Source organism: Chaetodon auriga, chromosome 19 (assembly GCF_051107435.1).
Source record: "Chaetodon auriga isolate fChaAug3 chromosome 19, fChaAug3.hap1, whole genome shotgun sequence".
NCBI classification, from domain to species: Eukaryota; Metazoa; Chordata; class Actinopteri; order Chaetodontiformes; family Chaetodontidae; genus Chaetodon; species Chaetodon auriga.
In genome coordinates this window covers 19,974,782-19,996,782 of record NC_135092.1, presented here as the reverse complement: position 1 = coordinate 19,996,782, position 22,001 = coordinate 19,974,782, and the positions used below count along the sequence as shown (strand labels likewise).

Sequence of the window (22,001 nt, the reverse complement as noted above, 5' to 3'; positions counted from 1 at the left end):
AAAATGTGTGCATGTATGCACAAGACCACACTCACATGACATATTTACAACCAAAAGACTGTCAGCCTCCCACGCACTCTTTGCTAGAGCAGCAGGCAGCTCATGTATAAATACTCTTACTGAGTAATCTGGTCTATCACCAGAGGGAATGACAAAGGGCTCGGCTCCATTCACCCCATGTAACGAGCACTGAGCACATGGATGACGCATGCTATCCTGAGTGGGAGGAGAGGGAGGGCTGGAAGAAGAGTGTGATATGGGTTAACAGAGGAAAGTGGGTAGTGGTAGGTTGTTGTGAGTTGTGCAAGAAAAAGCAATCAAGAAGGCAAGAACAGATCATGTGTCATGAGAGAAGGTGTGGGGAGAGGTGTGCGGTACATGGTTTGAAGCACAGGAAAGGATCCAATCATTGGAAGACTGGACGTGCTGAACATGTTAAAGCTGGCAGAAGAATTTAATCTCACACCTGAAGGATGTGTTCTTCACGGCTCCATCTGACAATGTTTAATGAGCAGAAAATCTGAATTTTGGCTATATTAACAACAAAGATAACAAGCTGCACTGACGGCGCCGTGACACGGCGCCCATGCTAACATGTTCACAACTGCCATGCTAGCAAGCTAATGTTTAGCAGTTACATGTTTACCATCTTAGTTTAATATGTTAGCATACTAATATTTGCAATTAGCACAAAGCAAAACTTAAAGTACAGGTGAAGCTGAAGGAACTGCTATTAGTTTTGTAGGCAACAAACACTGTTGTTTTTTCTTCTTTCAGGGGCTTTACTGACAACAACAAAAAATCCAGAATATCACCATCCTTATCTTTTAGAAAACAAAACTTATGTTGCACAATGTTGTCAACATGCCAAGCAAGATAACTGGTAAACAGCAGGGGACCCTGAATGATAACTTTGTGGGAGTATAGCTTTGCCAAATTGAGGCTGTAGTCCTTCAAAATAAACAACCTTTACAGGAGGAAGTTCACCTGCTGTCACTGGGCCAGAGGTTTGTGGTAACCAGCACACAAATCAACACATTGAGCATTATTTTTGAAACCATACATAAGCCCTGCTGCATTTGCATAAGACAAATATTAAGGTAAGAGTTCATCCACTGCAACACAACTGAAGCACTTCCTCCACAGGCTGCTGGTACAGTGAAGCATCTCCTGCCTACTTCTGGACAGTGTTGGTGATTCTTCTGTGCCATTAATGTGTTGTTTCTTCTTCTGCATGAAAGTTTCCCTTCAAGGACAATAAAGTGAAATGGGCTGCATAACCGCGGCTCTGCCAGGCCGGCTGCCTAGCTAGCTGAAGCCCCCCAAGAGTAATCTGGAAGGCAGCACACTAATGAGAACCTCACTGCCTACAACATAGATAGGCTTATCCACTGACCTACATGCGACTGCAATGATCATCCATCCATCAAGAGCTTCTGACTTCTGAACTAAGAAAGTTCAAAACATGCAATGGAGATTTCCAGACATGTTAAGCTCTTGGCTGAGATTTTCTTTCTTAGCCTACTTATTTAAGCAGCACATTCACTTAAATCGGCGTGCTAGCGTGAGCTCAGCCTGACGGCAGTCAAACTGTTAAGGCCTTGAAAAACACTGGCCGGATTTATTCAGAAATTTCAAAATGTGTGGGCATGTGTGAATGGTGGGCATGTGACTCTGCAGCCTGGCAATGATCTTCGTGGCTTCGTCTGAGCGACAGAGAAAAAACAGTCCAGCGGGAAGGCCAGTCACAGTTTCCCACTTTATTCTCCCAGTCAGAGCCAGGAAACCACTTCCCCGTCACAACCCCTCTCCCTGTAACTTAAGTGCCTCCTGGGTCAGTGCTGTTGCTGTAGAGACTACGGTCAAGGGTAAGATCAGCTCTCCGACCCCTGAAGTCACACACAAAACACACAGCCGAGCTTGCTCAACGGCTTGTGCGCAACAGCATCGATTGATAAAACACAGAGGGGCCGTGCAGAAGGCTCTGCACAGCAAAGCGAATGAAAGCAGACCCTGAAAGAGGCCGATGGAGATTGAGATGTCTGTGTGTGTTTCCCAAAGGTCACCGAGTGCCTTCCATTGTGGCCAACTAGCACTCACTGGCCTACTTCTGGTTTATCCAGGAGAACGTTTTGGAAACTAATTAGTAGCTTCTAATGTGTGTCTGCTTCAAAAACACCAATTCCAATTAATATCTAGTCTACCTCACCGGGTCGTTCCAAGCCTATAACCAGCTTACACGAACAACACTGAAAATAGGCCCAGCAGGTATTGTCGGTGTTGTGTTCGCGCTGAGGTCTGTGTATGTATGTTTGGAACGGGTTAAACGGAAATGAAAGTGCAGCATTTGACAGTAGCGAGCAGCCTGTGTTATTTATAGCAAATAGTACTCGTCTGGTTGATATGGCAGAATGTGATTAGTACGGGCTAGCTCTTGCCTTATGAAAGGAGCTTTTGATCCAGATTGCAGTGGACTGTTACAGGATTGCTGGGCCACAGCTGAAGTTTTATATCGGAGCTTATGGCAACAAAAACAATGCAGGGGGGGCAACACATAACAGCCGGCAGAGCCTGCGGGACACACTTGAATTGCTTCTGTCTGAAGGAAGAGGAAAGAAAAAGTCACTTCCTCAAAGCAGGGCGGAGTGCCAGTGGGCTGTGGGCCTGTTCTCTCACCCTTCCTATGAAGCAGCTTTAACTCCTCTCAAATGAAATCAAATCCCGCACACGGTGATTTCCTTCATCATTCACGGACGAATCAAAAACCAGCGCAGAACAGAAAGGTGTGAGCGCTCTGTGCACCCAAGCTGGAGTCACACCGTAATCATTTCTTGGTTAACACATAATCAAAAGTCACACAGGTGGCATTTTTAAGTGCAGCTCAAGTATATTTCACAGCACAGTACACATCAGAATGAGATACCTTTCAGAACTTCAGGTTTGCAAACAAAACTATCTTTATCGAGTTTCCATTGGCGGTGAACTCAACTGTGTTGAGATTTTTTCAATTCGCAAAACTTGCATTTGCAAGTGCTTGCAAACCAATTAAAGTGCAGAATGAATAAGCACAGGAGACATACGGTAGACGTCTGATAATCACAGCCTTATTTCTAACTGAGAGATGTTAACATCTACTACCTTTTAAACTCTACAGAAAACATGTTTGTGTAGTCAGCTGAAAGGTTGGGAACATCTCTATACTGAAGGGCTGTGTACAGCTCAGTCCCCAGCGAGGTCTTTCCTCTGGGCACCTCATTAACAGCATCACATTCAACTCCAGCTGGCACAACAGGAGATCTGCTGCCTCTCAATAATGCAGTGGGATATTGAGTTCAGCACCTGACCAATACATGCAGAGCCATGTCTCCGTACCCTCAAAGCAGGCAGTCCCAAGAACAGCTCAGATGCACATCCATGCCTTCTAATTTTACCACTGCTGGCAGCCAACATGCTGGCGTTTTCCCCGCAGTGGGCTTTGAGAACCAAACGTAGGAATCAATACATGTGTACAAAAACCAAGCAACGGGAAGCGATGGCTGGAATTACAGCTGAAACAGGTAGAAAGACAACCCTGTTGTCAGTATCTGCGGCGGGGGTACGCAGCTCAGCGGAACCTGAAGTTCCAGTTTTGCTCTCCCCCCGGTTTTGGTTCTCACCGGTGTTCTTAGGTCTCAGTGGTCTTGCATGACTCCAGAAAACAAAACCATGATTGTTTTCTTTGAATTCGTGCTGAAATGAGGGTAAGTAATCCGAGCCGTGACAAAGACAAAGTGCCTTTTACAGCATCTTCCCAATTTTCTATTCCGAGCAGACTGGTTCTGCTCGACTGAATTCACCATTACAGTCAGAGCTGCATCCATTTAAATATTCACATGTAGCCTACAAACATTCCTCTATTCCCGAACACGCTGAAGTAAAGCTTTGAAAATGTAGGACAGCTATATTATTGTACTACACAAGCTGAGGCTGAAGAAAAAAAATTTAAAATGCAGTTTCTTTCTTTATCTTTTGGACAATCGGCCGTTCTTCCTCTGTGCAGCATTAGAACAACGAGCGGATCATAAAGTACAGAATAAAGCTGCAGAATAAAACCTATTCAGTCAAGCAACTATCTGTTTCCTACAATACCCAGTACTGACCATAAACACACTGTGTTTGAAGATGCAGTCCTCCTACACGCAGTGACGTACAGCTACTTGCTCTCCACTTGCTGATTTGTTTAGAATGCTAACGTTCGTGTCGGAGCAAGTGTGGCTTTGTGTTAGTCTCCCAATGCAGAAACAAGCTTTTAGGCTCATTCTGTGTTTATTTATCGGTTCAACTACTGATAAAGAACTGAAAGATTTACCTTTCATGAAATGCCGCGAGTGCAATGTGGATTATCAGTGAGCAAATATTTGCAAGAAATATACAAACATAATGAGCTCAGATGAATGTTTATGTTGATGGATCCACCTGCTGAATGGTAAAGATGCACCGATATACCAATATCAGTCCAATACTGCATCAAATACTGACTTACTACTACTGAGATACTTGGCTAATAAAGCCAATTCTGATTCAGTGTCAATACCAGTATCAGTGACAACAGGCTGTTCTGGTGTCAGGTGCCGCTATTTAAATAAATAGCAATTCAGTATGCCGTGTCTAAGCCTGTTGTTGCCTTACACAGAAAAGAATGATGTCACACAGTGAGGCATACAGCTTATTAATTAAACACCGGCGTTGGATCAGCACTCGGTGTGGCCCACGTATCGATGTCTGGATCGGTGCATCCCCGCTGAGCGGTGCATAAAAAGAGCCTTGTGATTTTTAAAAAAGCGTCTGAAAAAAGCTGCGCAGCTGACTGAAAATATTCTCATCAAGTGAAACGGAGCTTGTACGTTTTCATATGAACCCTTCATTTAGCCATCATATCTAATTGAAACCAACTTGAGCTGTAATGGGACACATTTTATCTTCTCTTCTACTCTCTGCACACTCTGGCTCACAGTGCAGAGGATTTCAAATATTCTGAATCCAGAGCTCTTCATTTCGATTCCCTTTGAGATGACTATCATTATTACTCTAATGAATAATTCCCACATTATTTCTTTAGACACAGATGGGCCTGGGGCACATGAACGCGGTCTTATTTTCATCTCATTTGTTCAGGCCTTCACAACTCTGAGGTTATGGAGATGTCATCGATCCCCCGGAGAGCGACACAGACCGGGCGTAAAGGAGTCCACCTCCAAAGGTTACGTCCTCTCTTCCATGCAACGAGGGGATTAATAAGCTTGTTTATCTTCTGACCTTTCGTGCAAGCTGGTAACAGTCTGTTCTGCGATTCACTTAGTAATGAAATGTCACTATGTGGGAAAATGGAGAGCAATCCTGACATCTCTGCACTGTCTAACCAAAGTAAAACTGCCACGATGAACTGATTAATGAAGTCGCATTTAACAAAAATAATGTAAAACAAGTGAGACGGTAGAGTGCACAATCTGATCTATGCATGACCAACAGAGCAGTCAACAAGTGCTGTCATGCAGTTTATTATGACATGGCTCAAATGTGCCGAGTCCTAATGAATGAACTGGTGAGTAATGAGATGTAGAACAGCTTAGTTATGAATGACCTGCATTTGTAATCTTCTCCATCTTAGACCCACATCTAACAGTATCATTGAGGGCTATCCTCAGAGCCGGCTCAGGTGTTGAACTGACGACAAAGCATGCTTGGAATAGTACAACGAAACACCACTTTCTGCCTTACTGTCCATGATTTACGATGGCAAACATGCTGCAACGGTCCAAAACATTTCCATTAAGAGAAACGTGCTGCAGCCTCAGAAACAATGCCAATACACAAACACTTCTCCAGGCCTCTAGGGGGAGCTCGACCGGAGACGAGAGGCTAAATGTAAAAATGAATATGTACCTTTTCATGTCATGTCACCTTGTACAGCGAGCCGAACCGAAGCTTCACTGCTCTAAATGTCATTGGGGCTGCTGAAGAATAAATGGATGCCTCCTCCTCCTCTAAAGAGACCCAATGCTCCATTTACAGGTCAAACACTGTATACTACTGAGTTTCATGATCAAAACTACAACCACAACCTTTTATAAACTACCTCCTGTCTCTCAAAGCCACTTCCTGGTGATATGAGGACTGACAACAATTCTGCTGAGATCTGCAACAGGGTATCCTGTGAGACAAGCTCACCACAGCCGTCAGCTGACGTCAACGATCAATTTCACTGTCTGTGCAAAGAAAAAACGGTCCACTTCCATCCCAGAAAGCACGACATTTTTAGCCGAGATACTGCTAGCAAATGTGTGTCCCTTTGAGGTAAAACTCCGTTCCACTCCATGTGTGCAGCACAGTGTAGCATATGCTGGGTAAGGCTGATTGAATCACTCCACCTGCTTGGTATTCTGCATGAAACTGAGGAAACACTTGCTTATTGACGGGGGGGAGCAGATATTAGACTGTGGTGCTTGGACGAGTGCAGGGCTGCCGTATCGAATGAACTAGCTGCGTTTTCAACTGTGAGCTGACCTGTCTTCCGTAGCAAACACTCATCATTTCGCCCCTCTTTTCCTCTCTCTACATGCATCTTTTCACTTGATGTCCTATTTCTGCAACGGTCCCGGTATTTGAGAGGTCATTGTGAAAGTTAAGAGTGCTACAAACCCACAGCAAAGTCATCTATTTTGAAACCGAAATGCGATAAGCAAATAGTTGAAACAAGACAGACAGGTCTCCTGCTGACCTGCTGGAAAGCTTTGCAAAACTGCATAAACATTGCATCACCTAAACTGGTCAAGTTTCATTTTAAAATATTTGGCTTGGGATTCCTGAACTTCCCCTTTTCCCCTAAAGGCATCAAAAATTGATTAATGGACTCGGTGAGATCCCTAGCGTTGAGGAAAAGGCTTAGAGCATCTCAAGATGGTGATCTAAATTAAGTTTTTTGTCCACACTATGTTAAAAAAACCTCATAAAATAAAATCCAACACTTAGGCCTGACGTTGTTCAGAATGCAGGATTTTTGGAAAGCAGTCTCTTTCTCATTAAGACCTAACCAGAGAAAAGGAGGAGAGAGCCCTGCTGGTTATAAATAGTACTCTGCTCAAAAATCCCTTCTGCCAGTAAGTTCTTAATTAAATATGAGATCCAGTTAAATATGAACCCCTGAGAGTCACTGCTGCAGAGGAGACCTGAACAATGACTTTAGCTCTTACTAACAATGTTGCAGTAACTACAGCAGTTAGAGAGTAGAGCATTATTTCATGGTGTTCAGGCTCTTCGCAGCAGCAGATCTGCACATTCAGTTTAAACATAAAGCACTCCACAAAGGCAGTCCGTTGCTTGACAGCAACATTGGCTGGTTAAAATGAGCCAACTGAAAGTTCCTGGTCCAAATCTGAGTGCAGGCGAAATCCAGCACTAAGCATAATCCACTGCATTAACTGTACAGCAGCTGCCAACAACGCCTTCTCGCAACCTGCTAAAACAATGGAAATCCTTCCTGTCATGATGCATGTTTACAACTGAGTAAACTACAAATAAACAACAGCCAGCTGTTAATGTCCACAGTAACAAACAACAACAACAACAAAAAACATGGTCTCCAATGTGGTGCCACCATTGCTTTTCAGACGTCTCTGCTGGTTGAAAACTGCATTTAAACAATACTTTTCTGGGGATGAAGAAAGGCCTGCATTAACATTCCAGTCACAGCATTTAGCGACTGACACTCCTCTCTTTACGGATATTATACAAAACATTACAGGGAGCCATTATTGCAAAGCCGTGAGTCAGGCTATATTTCAAATTTCGTCTAAATTGGATTATTTCAAATTCCATTTTGCTATGGTGCAGCCTGTGACAGCCACAGAAATACCAGTATATATACATGAGGTCTTATGGTGTTTATTTTTCCTGGCATCTGAAGCTGAACTGAGAACCTCATCCATTCTCCTCTTGGATCACTCCCACACGACACTGTGAATACACAAAGTTAACTTATTTACCACAACGGTTTATTTTGAACCATGACATACGAGAGCAGCAGCCGATTACTGTTTACAGTGAATTAAGTGCGGCGATATGAATTTACAGTGTGTTCAAGTGCTGCAGACCAATGTTGCTTGTGTCCTCTCCAACTCGCAGAGCACAAGAGGAGCTGCAGGGCTATCTGCTCTTGATCTAGGCTACTCACACAGATGGCAAAGAGTGGAAAAGGCAGGGTGGATAGAAAATTAGCAAAGCAGACATGAAAGAACTAGCAATTTATAATGCATGCATCACACAGTGAAGGTAAATATGTCAGGTTTGCTTTGCACAGTATGAAGTCTTCATAAATGGATTTTCTACAGTTGTATATTATGAATAATCAATGGAAACTGCTTTAGACACTAAAAACAGTTCTTAAAAAACCTCTCTCAGCCATGCTTCTCCAGTAAAGAGAGGTTCGGGACTGTGTATCAGACACAGTTGCTCGCCTGTTCGTGTGTTTGTCCATATGAGCGAGAAAGACAGAGGGAGCACGATGCAGTTTGCCAAGTCTCAATAACCAGGTCAGACACATTTAGGTCAGAGGCGTGTATCCATGCAGACAACTGCCGCATTTTCCTTGTTAGCCGACTGGAGTCTATGGAAATGGATAACATTCCCCTAATGCCTTGTTAAAGTCATAAAGTTTGCTCATTAGATGCTCTTTTAGAACAGTTAACAATGAAAAATCACATGGAGGGATGGGTCAAAATACAGCGAACAGTCTGTGAAAACAGATCTGAAACCCAACCCAACAAAACCGCAGCCCTTTGATAACAAGACAGTCCTGGAATTGATCTATAAAGCTATAAAGGAGCACTTTAGATAGAAGCCGCGGTTAAGAACAACTAAAGGGAGGTTAATTTGTCTTAAATTTATGTTTTTTACATAAAATCAGGCCAATATGCTTTGATATGAGACTAAAAATATACAATATATCCATTCAAACATGGACAAGAGAAGTCCGTGATCTTGATCATTTGAGAAAGGATTTTTGTACGAATCTCTAAATAAACAGGAAACTACTGAGGAAAGAACCAAGGAAGCTTAATTATTAGACAATTTTTCTCACTAATTTGAAAACACGCTGCACCGTGTCCTCTCGATGAAGGTAAACACAGAGCACAGTGTGAACTGCTTCAATTTACACCATTTTGAGTCACAGCTCATCTTGTTTCAGGACAAAGAAAATTAATTGTGATCACAGGCTTTCTCAATCAACGATCTCTCAGCAATCAGCGATCGCTCGCTGCATCGGAAACGTGTTGAAGACAGCACGGGGAGTCCGAGCTGACTCATCACGCACCTCCAGAGCAAATATGGGGACTCCACAAGTGCCCCCATGGCACTGTGTGCTTGCTAGTTCATTTTAAGTGGTTGCAATCAACATTCAACCCACAGGGAACTATCACACATGGCTTTAAGAAGCTAGTTTTGCTACATTCAGCTCATTGTTTAGCTGTCCGGCCCACAGCTTTACTGTTTTGGTTCACTCACAGTTTTGGCTGCAGCAGTTTTCAGCGAAAGAGCTCGACAAACGCCACCTGATCAGCACCAAACAGCACACAGATACAGTTAGCGACTAGCATTTAGCAGCTACATAGCCATGTACTTCCTTCAGGAGTTGGTAGAGACCAAAAACAGAGCTGAAAGTGAGTGCATGTTGAGCTTACGTTCAATAGTTTGTCAGAAACATGACTCGAAATTAATGACAATGCTTCTCTGTAACTTCTAGATGTATACATGAGCAAGTAGCTGGTGATATGTAATGAACTATGTAGGAACTGTCCCTCATCATCCAGAAAATACTGCAGGTCTAAAAATGGCAAAACTGTGTCAGAGTCAAAAGCACTGTCAGCTGAAACTGTGAGCATGAGATAATCAATTAAACGTCCCGCTAAGATATTAGATCACGTGCATAAGGATAGTTAATTCAATCTGCAGATACTGTCCATCATTAGATACAGCTGCTCGACCAATTAAGTCTCTTTAAGAACTACTACTCACTTCGTGTAAGAAAGCCAAGTATGAAAAATCAGCCTCGAGTCTGAAGCAACAGCAGAGCTCACACGAGAATTTCCCCTCGTCTTTCAAAATCTCTGGCGTATTCTTAAAATACATTTATTTCTATGAATGAAAAGAGGGAACTGAAGTCATCTCAAGTTCAAAAAAAAAAATCTTGAATGCAGCAGAAGTGACAACGCTAAACAGTCCTGCACTCTTTCAAAGAGGCCTTGAAAGATGAAACTGTGGCTCCTCTTAAAACATATACATATACAATAAAAGAAACTGGTGTCACGTATTAAAAAGGCAGCAAATAGCCACTGCTAACGTGTGGATGAATGCTATCAGTCCTTAAACTGACAGCTGTGACTCAGTGTGCATACTGCAGGGAGAAAAAAGCATCCATACTATGGACAACAGTGTATTGTGGAAATTAGAGAGTAGTATGATGGTTGGTTTGGATCCAGGTATCAAGTGCGGACTGATGCAAATCCCGCAGCAGAGTGAAAGTTATGCAAACAGAGCGGCTGTGAGTTACGGGAAAAGCCAAGTGGTCAAACGAGTAAATGTGGAAATGTCGCACTTCAGAAATCCTCCAGCTCTGAAAGACAAACCTGTTCCCCGTCAGCAGAAAGCTGAGAACAAAGCGTCCTGTCATCCGCTTGTCCTCCGCACTATTCGGGTCACAAGACGTGCGTCCACAGCGTCCTCAAGACAAACTGACTTTATGGTTTAAGGGGACCGTCTAGACGTCTAGAAATGTGTAATCAATGTTTTGAACACATGGGCCAGATTGGAAAAATTAAATAATCCAGTTATCCAAACACAATGACATACTGTGCTAACAGCTTAGCTTTGACTACGTATGTGACTGACAGTGACCACAAACGTGGAAAAGACAGGTCTTCACCAGGCGTCTATATCCTCATCCTGCTCATCACATTCACATGTGAGCACGAGCTTTCTGGAGGCTTTGTTTTTGTTATTTTTGAGCTGTTGTGCAGACATGACAGAACAACAATCAGCACCCTGAAGGGACCTTTTGAAAGCTTTGTCCTTTTCATCCAGAATGCAGGCCTTCAGACAGCCTGCACATAAAACATGACCATCTTTGCTGCTGCGGGTGTTTCAGGAGCCATGATGGACAAATGTTGAAAGAGTGTATCCTGCTGTGAACTGTGTACTGGTCCTGCAATATTTTTACATCTAAGAGGCAGCTATTTTTTTATTCTTTGTAATATATACACACTGTCTTAACAAAGGTATCATTTATTTCTCTAGGATCCAGCCTAATATCCCCTTTGGTACTGTAAATTTCATACGTACATTTCACTTTGAAGGGTCTTAATGCACCATGCAAGGAACTTTCCGGCTTCGCCTCCTTGATCATAAAATGACAACTTTGATTGTATTCAGGGATCCTAAGGCTTCATGAGAGGATGGTAGTTCATGTTGTAGCTCAGGGGAATCTTTGAGAAATAGTTTTCTTTCAAGTTTTATTATCTTCTCTTATATTTTCGCCATTATATGTCAAAGCTCGTAAATTTTTTAACTTGTGTAGCTTCGCATTCGCCCCCTAATATATGCCTTAAAGGCTTCAGATCTAATGATGGCGGTGTCTACGCAGCATTCAGCTAAAAAATGATTCTATATGTTTATCAGTGTCAACAAAGAAGTGTGGATCGTGCAGTCATTTTGTGTAAAATCACCATCTCATGGCAGCATTCTACTGTCAATGAGATAACTGCGACGTTATAATAGATTTTCTTTTTACCTTTTTAAGACAAAATAGGATGCTGGCTGCATGCAGAGCTAGTTTGGCAGGTGTATCGTGTATCTTTGCCAACAGGAGAACAGGGCGGGGACTTCCTGTTGTTTCTTGTTATAGTTGGACTCATGTTTGACATACGTGACGCATGTCAAACATGCGAGCAAAACTGTTCATGCAGACATATCTGCTCGAAGACACAGACATTTAAAATCTAAATCCTACAAACAAACTCAGCTACAGATTCAGCCTTAAGCTGATGTACTTGATGCGTCACCAAACGGCTGAAAACAGAACAGACTGTCTCAAAATAACATCAATATCTGTGTAACCTGCAGCGCAGAGTTACTGGGGCCATAAATAAAGGAATACATGGTAAAACAGGAAGCTGCATCACATACCTTGTCATTTAGGACTGAAGCGCCTGGATCCCAGTGGATGGCAGATGACAGATCCAACGGCAACAATTTGCTTATCTAATGAGAAAGGACACAGACAGAAGACAACTTTAGCACCCAGGCATTACGCATATGATGCCTGAGCCCTGCTGCAATGTGCCTTCACACGTGCGTTTCAGTTAGCCCGTTACATCTGCCGAGCGTAAACAAGTACGAGCTGCTCAGCAACAGGTCACAGTTTTAACAGTGTTTTACCATTTGAGTCATGCATTTTTCTTATTGACAACATGCCACTGTTTGACTGCCTTAAGCGCTACAGTCAGAATTATGGCTGATGAGGCCTTGCTGAATGTTTGCAGGGGAGCTTTTAGCAGCTGTGTATTTCCTTCAGGAGCCGGTAGAGACCAAAAACAGAGGTCAAAGTGAGTGCGTGAAACATGTTGTGAAACACGTTTCTCTGTGATATAGAGTATTTGACAAAAATGTTATTTTCTACATTTCTACCTTCCCCTGCTGTCCTAAAAACATACCAAACTGTGAGCCCAAAGTCAAGGTACATACTGAACCGTGAATTCCGTGTACTGTTACACCGCCAGCCTCTCAATACATACAGTATTGTTTAATCGATCATTTACCTAATCCCTCGCGAGTGGTGATGGAAAACTGCCAAAATCCAAAGCAAATAATGGGATTAGATTAAGCTCCTGTGAGATCTTTGTTCACATGTTCCATGGTACATGTTAATTATCAAGGAGCCTCTCTGCCTCTCATCATGTTACGTTATGCTTGTTAAGGGTTGGCTTTGCGACGGTGGAAGCTAACGTTCGCCATGTTCGATGAGAAATTCGACTCGTCAGCAAATGCTTCAGTAACTACAGAGGGCTGCTGAATGGAGATGGAAATTATTAATATAATGAATATGTACTGAAATAACCGGCTCCTCCGATGTGCCAAGTTACACTGCATGAGGACACACAAGAAACACGAGTGGTATAGATCATGCTACAGACAAAATGTTCTAGTTTTGCTTAAATCTGTCTGTTTATAAAGGTAATCCAGCTCCCGTAAAAAACAAGAACCTGAACAAGACTCAGCCCTGAAATTTGACGTAATCTTGCTCCTCAGGTCACAGCACAACACAAGAGTATATTGTCTGTGCATGTCTGGAAAAGCATTAGCCTTGCCAGCTGATCTGAGACAAACTGAGCCAGCTAAAAGATAGGATCATCCCTCCACTATCCTCGTCGAGCACAATGGAGCTACAGAGCAGGAGAGAGGGAGAGCGGGGGGGGGGGGAGGCAAGAAATGAGGGGAGGAGACAGACAGCGAGAGAAAGAGAAATTTTGACTTATTCATAGCATCTCCCAATCAGCTGCTAACACATTGGATCGCACTGACACTCATTAGTTTCTGCTCCACTTCCTCTTGGGCGCCTTTATCCTCGTCTCATCTATTTGGGATGCTGAATCTCGCCAAACAAAAGTTCCCTCCGTCACACGCTGGAATAAAGCAATGGAAGCGTCAATTTTTAAACTGGGGGTGGTGCTGGGGGACAGCAGCTACACCAACAGCCTCCTCTTGCAGCTCAGGCGGCCCCGTCGCCACTGCAGCCACACGGTGAAAGCAAAAGTAGACGGCGAAGGAAATCGCCTTCTTTACATAAGTTCTATCAATGAGGAAGTACTTTGTCCCATGCACAGTGAGATTGAGGGGCTTCTGCATCAGGAAACTGTGTGTTTATGGATGAAACATTATTTAAAGACCATGTCACGCTTTCATTCTGTGTATAGATTAATGCAGTCTGACAGCGAGCATCCAGCATCTCGCTCAGCTTAAATCTAAATTTAATTTGAAGTTTTATGGTACAAATAATAACCAGCATGCTCACAACGGCATGTCTGGCAAACAGATAGTGACCAGACGTTAGTTTTAGGGGTTTTTATTTAAACAAACCTCATGCTATTCTACCCAAAACTCCAAAAGGCACCTTAAAAACTTCCTCATAAAGCTTAAGTATGATGTGGAAAGCAGAGAGATTAGACATAAAATTATTACCCAACGGTATAATAAAACAAATGTAGCTGGCTTTTCTTGTCAAACTCTGTAAAAAAAGGCAGTTCTTTATGCAGTCAATTACAGCGATGGGGTCAAGCAATAGAGCTGCTTGTTTGTCTTCTTTGCTATGGTAATAATGTGATTAATTTTCATTAGAGGGCTAATTGAGTATTAGTAATTCCAGTTTCTCTGTTCCTTCTCCTGTCCGGTCTGTTCCTTTGCTCTGCTAACACACTCTGCAGCACACTGTCAACTAAAATCGAATTTGGCTCGTTCTCAGACTGCTGTCAAACACAACGCCGTGAGCAAACACGAGGACGAGCGCACTCACAGTTACAAGGTGTGTTCATTTTAATGACATCAGCGCTGAACGAAGACGCTCGCGAATCAAGGTGGGAGCGGACTTGTAAGTTCTTTAGCACCGGCGGTAAACAGTTGTAAACACAGAGCGGTACTAAAACTGCAATCTGTCACATGACATCACCGGCAGGCGGTGGTGTATTAGGGTCAGTGAACAAGGTGCTGACCAGCCTGTGCCTGTTCAGCCTGTTTAAATCGCAGCACACTGCTGCCAACGAAAGCCAGTCATGGAGTTTCTTTAAACCCACCACTTTTCCTGTGCACACAAACCAGCTTTTATATTTGAATTATACTGCCATCCTTAGCTGGCGGCGAGCTGTTTATTTTTTGCATGAAAACGCGTGTTTGAGAGCGCCTTTTACAAATTAAAAGCTCTAAAAACAAGTGTTATTCCACCAAAAACACGCTGTGGATGCAATGACTCAGGCAGCAATTGGACGTAGCCGGAGCGTGCATCCACATATGCGGTCAAATACATCACAGACCGCGCTGGAGGGCCATTTATTTAATGTCGTAGCGTGTGTAAGCAGATGTAAATGTCATTTTTGTGGCAGTGCTGTCATTGATTGTGTCACACAAGCAGCAACAACAAACCACAATCTCCTTGAGCAGCAATAACATCATGGATGCCTGTACATGGACTATAAACAAGACAAAGTGGGGCCAAGAACGGATGCCCATTGCTTTGTCTCTGTGGAAATGGAGGTCATGAATATGGTAATTTCAATACAGAGCAGGGGAAAGTATGTGATCACAAGCAGTCACTTAATACATGCATGAGGTGCACTGAAACCAGGTTCGAGCTGCAGTCCACTTCACCTGGATGTAAGCATGGAATCAGTTCAAAGGTAGCCTGATATGAGTGAAGGGCAGAGGGTCTGAACAGGGTCAGAGTCTGATCAGAGGGATGCTGCGTCTGCTCATCACTCCAAACTACCAGGATATGAATCCTGGGCGACCTGCCTCACGAAACCGGTTATCAACTGTTTTGTTAACCCTGGCCTTCTCAATCCAGCTATGAAACATGGACAAACAGTCCAGCACACGCCACATACGGGATTCAGACTAATACACCACAGCACAAAATATTTATAAGTTGATTTCTTGGCTGCATGTTCTTCTGCGGTGAATATGAATGAACATGAATATGAATGAACAAGCTGAGCCAAAGTACTGTGCCAAACCTTATCAAAAACTTCTTTTCGTTTTCGAACAGTAAATATACACTAACTTGGCAATAATATCATATATTTGAACTCTCCAAAGCCCAATTCCATAGCTAGAAAATAAGCTAGAGCAGTAAAATATCTTAAGTTTGATATTATACTGTAGCTGTGGCCAAGTGTTTCTAACACTCTGTAAGCACGCCGCCTTGCAAAAAGCCCGGTTTTTGACACTTTCCTTATGCTGGGGATACTTGGCAGAGGACGACCGCACACACCCAGGATATTGCACTTTCCTTCAGCATGAATTTTGCATGTCTCGTTTATAAGTTATATACAATACATGCTGATGTATTGGCATGGCGCTGGGGTACTGTTATCCAACCCCACACAGAGCCGGGTTCAGACAGCTTATCATTTGTGGACAGCCTGCAGACAATGCATTGCCCAGCCTACAGCACATAAAATCAGTTATGCTATACAGTATGACGGCAGCTTATTGCAGAGATATGAAGCTTATCTGTAGCTGATATTGCAACAGACCGTTTCTTGCAGTGTTAACTTCTACGTAGAACTTTTCTTTCCTCTTTGGCAATTTGAACTCTTTCAAAATTCTTCCATTACATAAGTACGTTCACATAAATGTCTTGTTTTTCCCACGTGTTGGGACTTCAGAGCTGCTCACAGCTTGCTCCTATGTGGTGTCTTAATCAGCCAGTAGACACCAAACTAAAGCAGGATTTGGCTTCATGAACATATCTGCTGATAGACAGCAAGACTGTCAGAGGCAGAGGCAGATTTTTGCTCCTAACTGGGTCACAGAAGCAGGGAAATCATTAGGGAGAAAGTGAATGCACAGATGTATATTAGAAGAGCATATCAAACATTATGCAAATGTACATTTTCCCACAAACATGGAGTCAAAATACAGACTCACAAAACTTGTTATGGACCATCCATCTGCTGTTTGAAAGGCCTTCACTGCACTTAATGGGCTATTCATTCAATATTAATATCTACAGTTACTAATGTACATCACCTGCTATCTATTAAGCCAGCTTAAATAGCCAATGGGCAACAGACCAAAAAAAAAATCTATAAACACAGGCTTATATCTTTGAGTGATTTGTCATAATGAGAAACAGCGGTGGTTAAGCAGCACTGCTGTGGACCCGCAGACCGTCATCTGATTGTAAATCAATATCACCTGTTACAAGCGTGTTAATAAAATACAAAAGAAATCAATGACACTCAAAGATCAGACACTTATAGGACAGTCACACCAGCCTCTTAAAGAGCAGAAAAAAATTTAGGTTTGAGCGCCACGTCAGGTCTTTTTATACAGCTTGAGTAGGGTTAGTGGGACTGAAACGCTGCTATGAATTATAAATATCAGCTCGGGACATCCCTAGACTGGATATAGCCTGCTCCAGATCAAGTTAGCTGCGCAGTTTAGGTTACGTTCCACCCTTATGAAGAGTGTGCCACTCAAAGGTCCACTAACCCCATTCAATCATAGGGAGGCACACGCACAGCCATAACACCTGCGTGGTGCCTGGTGACAGCTACCTTCACAAGAACACAAACAAATAGGTGCATGCTGCTGTCTCGCGCCCAGTTCTTCTTTATTCTACAAGGGGATGACAAAGGTTTGGCCACAAACGCTCATCCGCAGGTGCCTGACTAATCCCATGACCTTGCTTCGTCACATGACCACACATGCAATGTCAAAACCGCGGCCACTGCCTGCCATCAAATCGTGCATTGTTTTGCCCTCTGCTGCGTGCTTTCACCTGCTTAAAGGAGCAGGACGAGCCCTTCTCGGCTACCAAACACCTCTCCTATCGATACCCTCGGCAGGGATTCAGCGGGATCAAGGAAAATCCCTGGAGAGGCTCAAGGGAAACAGAGAAACTCAAACCGAAACCAGCCCGAGCACATGCATAAACACCGCATTTCACTAATAACTTAAACAAAGACGACGTGCCAGTTCAAACACTGTGTGCTGAGTGGAGCGCTGTAACAGAAGCTGGAGGAAAAAGTCAACGCCATATTTACCTCCTCTCTGCTGTGGCCAAACTGGAGATGTGACACACAGCAGATATGGAAGGGATGGGCTTTCTGCCCCTCTGTAACTTCTAAAGCAAAACGCATGACTGTATGGATGAGCAGCGTCACAAAGCTCGGCTCAGGACACTCAGGCTTATCTTTAGCCTCCACATGGACCATTACACCACAGATGCTTCTGGGGAGTTTAAAATGACAACACGGAAGCTGCTGAAGCGAAGAACTTTGAGTAACTGAAATTAATTGCTTGCGCGGACCTCCAGCTAATATCATCGGATCATAATCTGGAGATGATCTGAGGATAATGTCACCACGGTCCAATTGGACTGGTTTGCAACAGCGCTCCCAGTAGAGCACACATGTCCTCAATCTCTCCAATGACGCACTGATTCCCACATGCTGAGAAATTATTTGCGGTGGCGTGTTAATACAAAACAAAAGACATTAATGAATGTCAGTATTAAATGATGAATAGACGCTTAAATGTTACTGGCAACGGGAGATCTTACACTGACTGTTAGTGATGTTTTATTATCCTCATGTCTCCATCAAACACTCAGCAGTTGAGGTCACAGCGGCCTTGATCTCAGGCCATCAAAATCGAATCAGCGCGGCTGTCGCCAGCACAGAGGAACAAGAATCAGATACAGAGCTGCAATTTTGAATCTTTTTCACTATCAATTCATCTATTATTATTAGTATAATATTTTTATAGTCTGTACATAATGTTCATATGCAGTACATTGGGTTATTTCCCCATCTCATCTTATTACCCATAAAGGTTTTAAAATGACATCCTGGCATTGGTCCAAAATAAATATGCATGGTGGCATCACGTTCTGGCAGCCACGTGGTTTTATTCTGTCCTTCACGTGGCTTCAAGCCCCAGGAGCTTGCCAGGAGCTTTTCCCAGGAAAATTTAGAGGCTAGTCTCACAACAACAATAACAAAAAACATGTAAAATCTACCATAAGGCAAATCCATTTAAGTGCACCGAACGTTGGGCTGACTAACTCATCTGCCAGCTACAATACATGACATCCAATGTGGCACCGCCACACTGGGAAAACAGCTACTGGCTCATTGCCTAACAACATTTTCTCACAGGTTTGGTCAACACCATCACCTGCAACTTGTCAGCAATGTCACATGAGTATGTTGTCACTGAACACATGCTCAACAGCTCCATTGTTTACACATTGCTCACTCATTGCTCTGGCATAGTTCTCTTTCCTTCTCACCACAAGAGTGGAGGAGACATCTGAATCACTTCAGGGCCGCATTTGCTAAGGCTGGGAGAGGAAACGTGCACGAATATGATTACACAAGCAAGAACATTTACAAAAGGTGAAAAAAGAAGCTTTAAAAAGTGTCGTCAGGCGAACCCGCAGCCAACTAATACTATGTTTTTTAAGAAATCCAACGCTTCTGACCCTCTTATGAAATCAAACAGCCGTTCCCTCCTTAACTGATATCCCATTGGTTCCCACTTCAGGATCTCGCTGTGTCCCCTTTCAATGGGAATTACATCACCTGAAGGAAGCAAAGATAACGTTTCATTGGCCTTTTAAAAGGTACTGCCATCAAGGAAAACCAGACGGAGTTTAGAGCTGCTGAACAAAACAGTCTGGGGCTGTTTCAAGGTAAAATAAACAAATAAAACAGGTTTTAACCCGGGTGACCTCGGCCTAATCCATCAAGAGTTTTATTTGTCCAACCCAAAGCATGATACGGAGATAAGGAAAAAAATGTACAATGGAAGCATTACAGGCTTTGGCTTAAGCATCATGCAGCCTCTGTAATGAAGATAAGGAAAAATGCTGCTTTTGTTGAACGCCATTGTCGAGTCTTTGCTTTCTTTCGAGGCTCAACTAGCTGTTATATTCGTGTATCTACAACAGCACTACTGTGGCATTAGTGTGAGAAAAGACCAGTGCCGTAAAGGGCCTTTAAGTGAAGCTTATCTTCCTCTCCAGATAAGGTCTGCTGTAAATGATCATACCAGGAACAAGGAAAATTAAATGCTCGCCAAAGGCTTTCAACACCTCAATGAAAACACACCACTGCGGTAAGACTTGGTGCATGTTTCTGAGATTTAGGCCAGCATATATTAAAGCTCAGCGTTGCATAACTACACTTGCTTCTGATTAGATGAATGGCCAAAAAATTTCAATGTGGAGAGGAAGGCAGAGGAATCACACGACGTATTACACAGTTTGAGGAAGTGACACCAAACTCAGGAGACACTGAAATGTTAGATTATGCACACCATGAGTCAATATTATTATGATTAACTGGATGATTTCTGCAAACAGCTGGGCACCAGCTCTTAGATAATGGGCCTACAACAATGACAAGTGGCAGCTGATATGTCATTGTCTTTATTTACATTCTCTGGCAACAAGGATGCCCTTTGAAGGCTTATCAGATGCTGTTTTACTACATGACAATGGCAGTCATTGAAGGCAGCAGGCGTCTCTGCGTTTCAACAAGCAGGCTTTTAGGATATCTATCTACTCAAGGATGCCAGCAATATTTGTAAGATATCTCACACACATGTTCTCAAAGCATTCACGGATGTACTTCAGGTATCTTAAAAACCTCGCTGTTGTTTTCACCTGAGCTTTCCTCTGCGCTGCTGCCCCTGACAGCATTTCACACAGAGGTGATAACGGAGAAAAACAGGTCGACGGGAATGGGCTCAAAAAAAAAAACAATCCTAAAAATCAAACCTGGAGATTAGCCCCGCCATCTATCTGAAATCTTAACGGGATTAAATTACATTGGAGCTAAGTGAGGATGGTAATCTGATTAGTGAAGCGGTGAGAAAATGAAAACGCCGATGTGTTGAGTGTGCAGCTCGGAAATCCGTCGTCCGTCGAGGCGCTGGAGGTGCCCCGCAACAAAAGATGGGACTGCTGTTCCGCTGCAGCTGTTACGTTAATGACTGACTGATACGGTGGATAGCAGTAAAAAAATACGCCCAGGTTAATGACTGGCACTTTAAAATATACTACGACTGCGTTATACTTGATATACTGATGACTCCGGATAGATAAGACGCAGACCAGCAACGCTCCAGACAGGCAGCCATGTACAGCTGCTGATGTGAAACCTACCGAAAATAACGTTACAGACAGCTGCTTAAACCTCGCTACCGTCCAAACCCACCACAGTTTTACATCAGGAAAGCACACACGGTCATTTTTTAACTGGTATCGCTCACAGCAGACTCTCATACTGTGCTAAAATTGAGTGAATTAACGTAAAACTCGAGTCGGACAGCATCAGAATGGGACCCCAACGGCACTACGCTGTAGCTAGCTGTGGTGTTAGCATGCTGTCCGGGGCCCCACAGACACAAGCACTAACTTGCGCAAACAAAGAGACTTACCTCAATTACTGTCGAGTCAGCGTCTCGTGTAATGGTGTCCAGGTTATGAGAAGGGGGACACTATCCAAAAAATATTTCGAGAAGTTGGCATGAGCTAGCTTCACGGGTTTTCTTGAGGGCAGTTCAATAGGGGGCTTGCTAGTGTTAGCAGCTAGCTAACGTTGCCCACTTAAAGAGCAACTCGAAGCTGGCCCAGTGCGCACATTCTCCTCAGCGAGCCGTCCGCAACTTGTTTAACGTTGTCGTCCCCGTTCGTTTTCACACTTAAAAGTGTTCACCTTCCCAATGTTACTCAAAACAAATGAGCCGAGGGCGAAAACACACGAAAAACGGTCCTTAATTGGTAAGACTTAATGACACAGAGCATTAAAAAATCCAAAATGTCCACGACATTCAGCAAGGAAATACAAAAGGCAAAAATGCGTACGACCTCCGGCAGAGCGAAACCTTTCTGTGCCGCACCCAGGTGTTTTCACTCATAATCTCCTCTTGTTTAATCGTGCAGCTCTGACAGAGTCGGGTGAAGCTACACGGAGGCTGTTAAAGAACAACATGAAGCGGTGGGTTTCTTCTGTGCGACCTCTGTGCCTACATGTAGGAGTGGGCTGTCCACCAGAAGTCGCCTTCCCAGCTCCGGAGTCCCCGTGGTGATGCCTTCACTGTCTCACCCGCACTTACACTGAACGTCAGTATTTCCCTCAATCCATCTGCTTGACAATTTTTCCTCTCTGATTAAATCTAGGAAATAT

The 22,001-nt window shown here is 43.4% G+C and overlaps 1 protein-coding gene across 3 annotated transcripts in view; it reads right to left on the bottom strand.

The window, feature by feature from the left end:
* The window catches only part of erbin (erbb2 interacting protein), a 47,492-nt gene extending 25,588 nt beyond the window's left edge, over nucleotides 1–21,904 (bottom strand). For 2 of the 3 annotated variants that reach the window (XM_076757746.1, XM_076757748.1), the window contains exons 1-2: nucleotides 21,253–21,904; nucleotides 12,217–12,291 (exon numbers count right to left, since the gene is read on the bottom strand). The gene's annotated coding sequence lies outside the window, so the exon portion shown is untranslated. The remainder of the gene's footprint in view (nucleotides 1–12,216; nucleotides 12,292–21,252) is intronic. The other variant, XM_076757747.1, reaches the window with a different exon arrangement.
* Nucleotides 21,905–22,001: the final 97 nt, after the last annotated feature.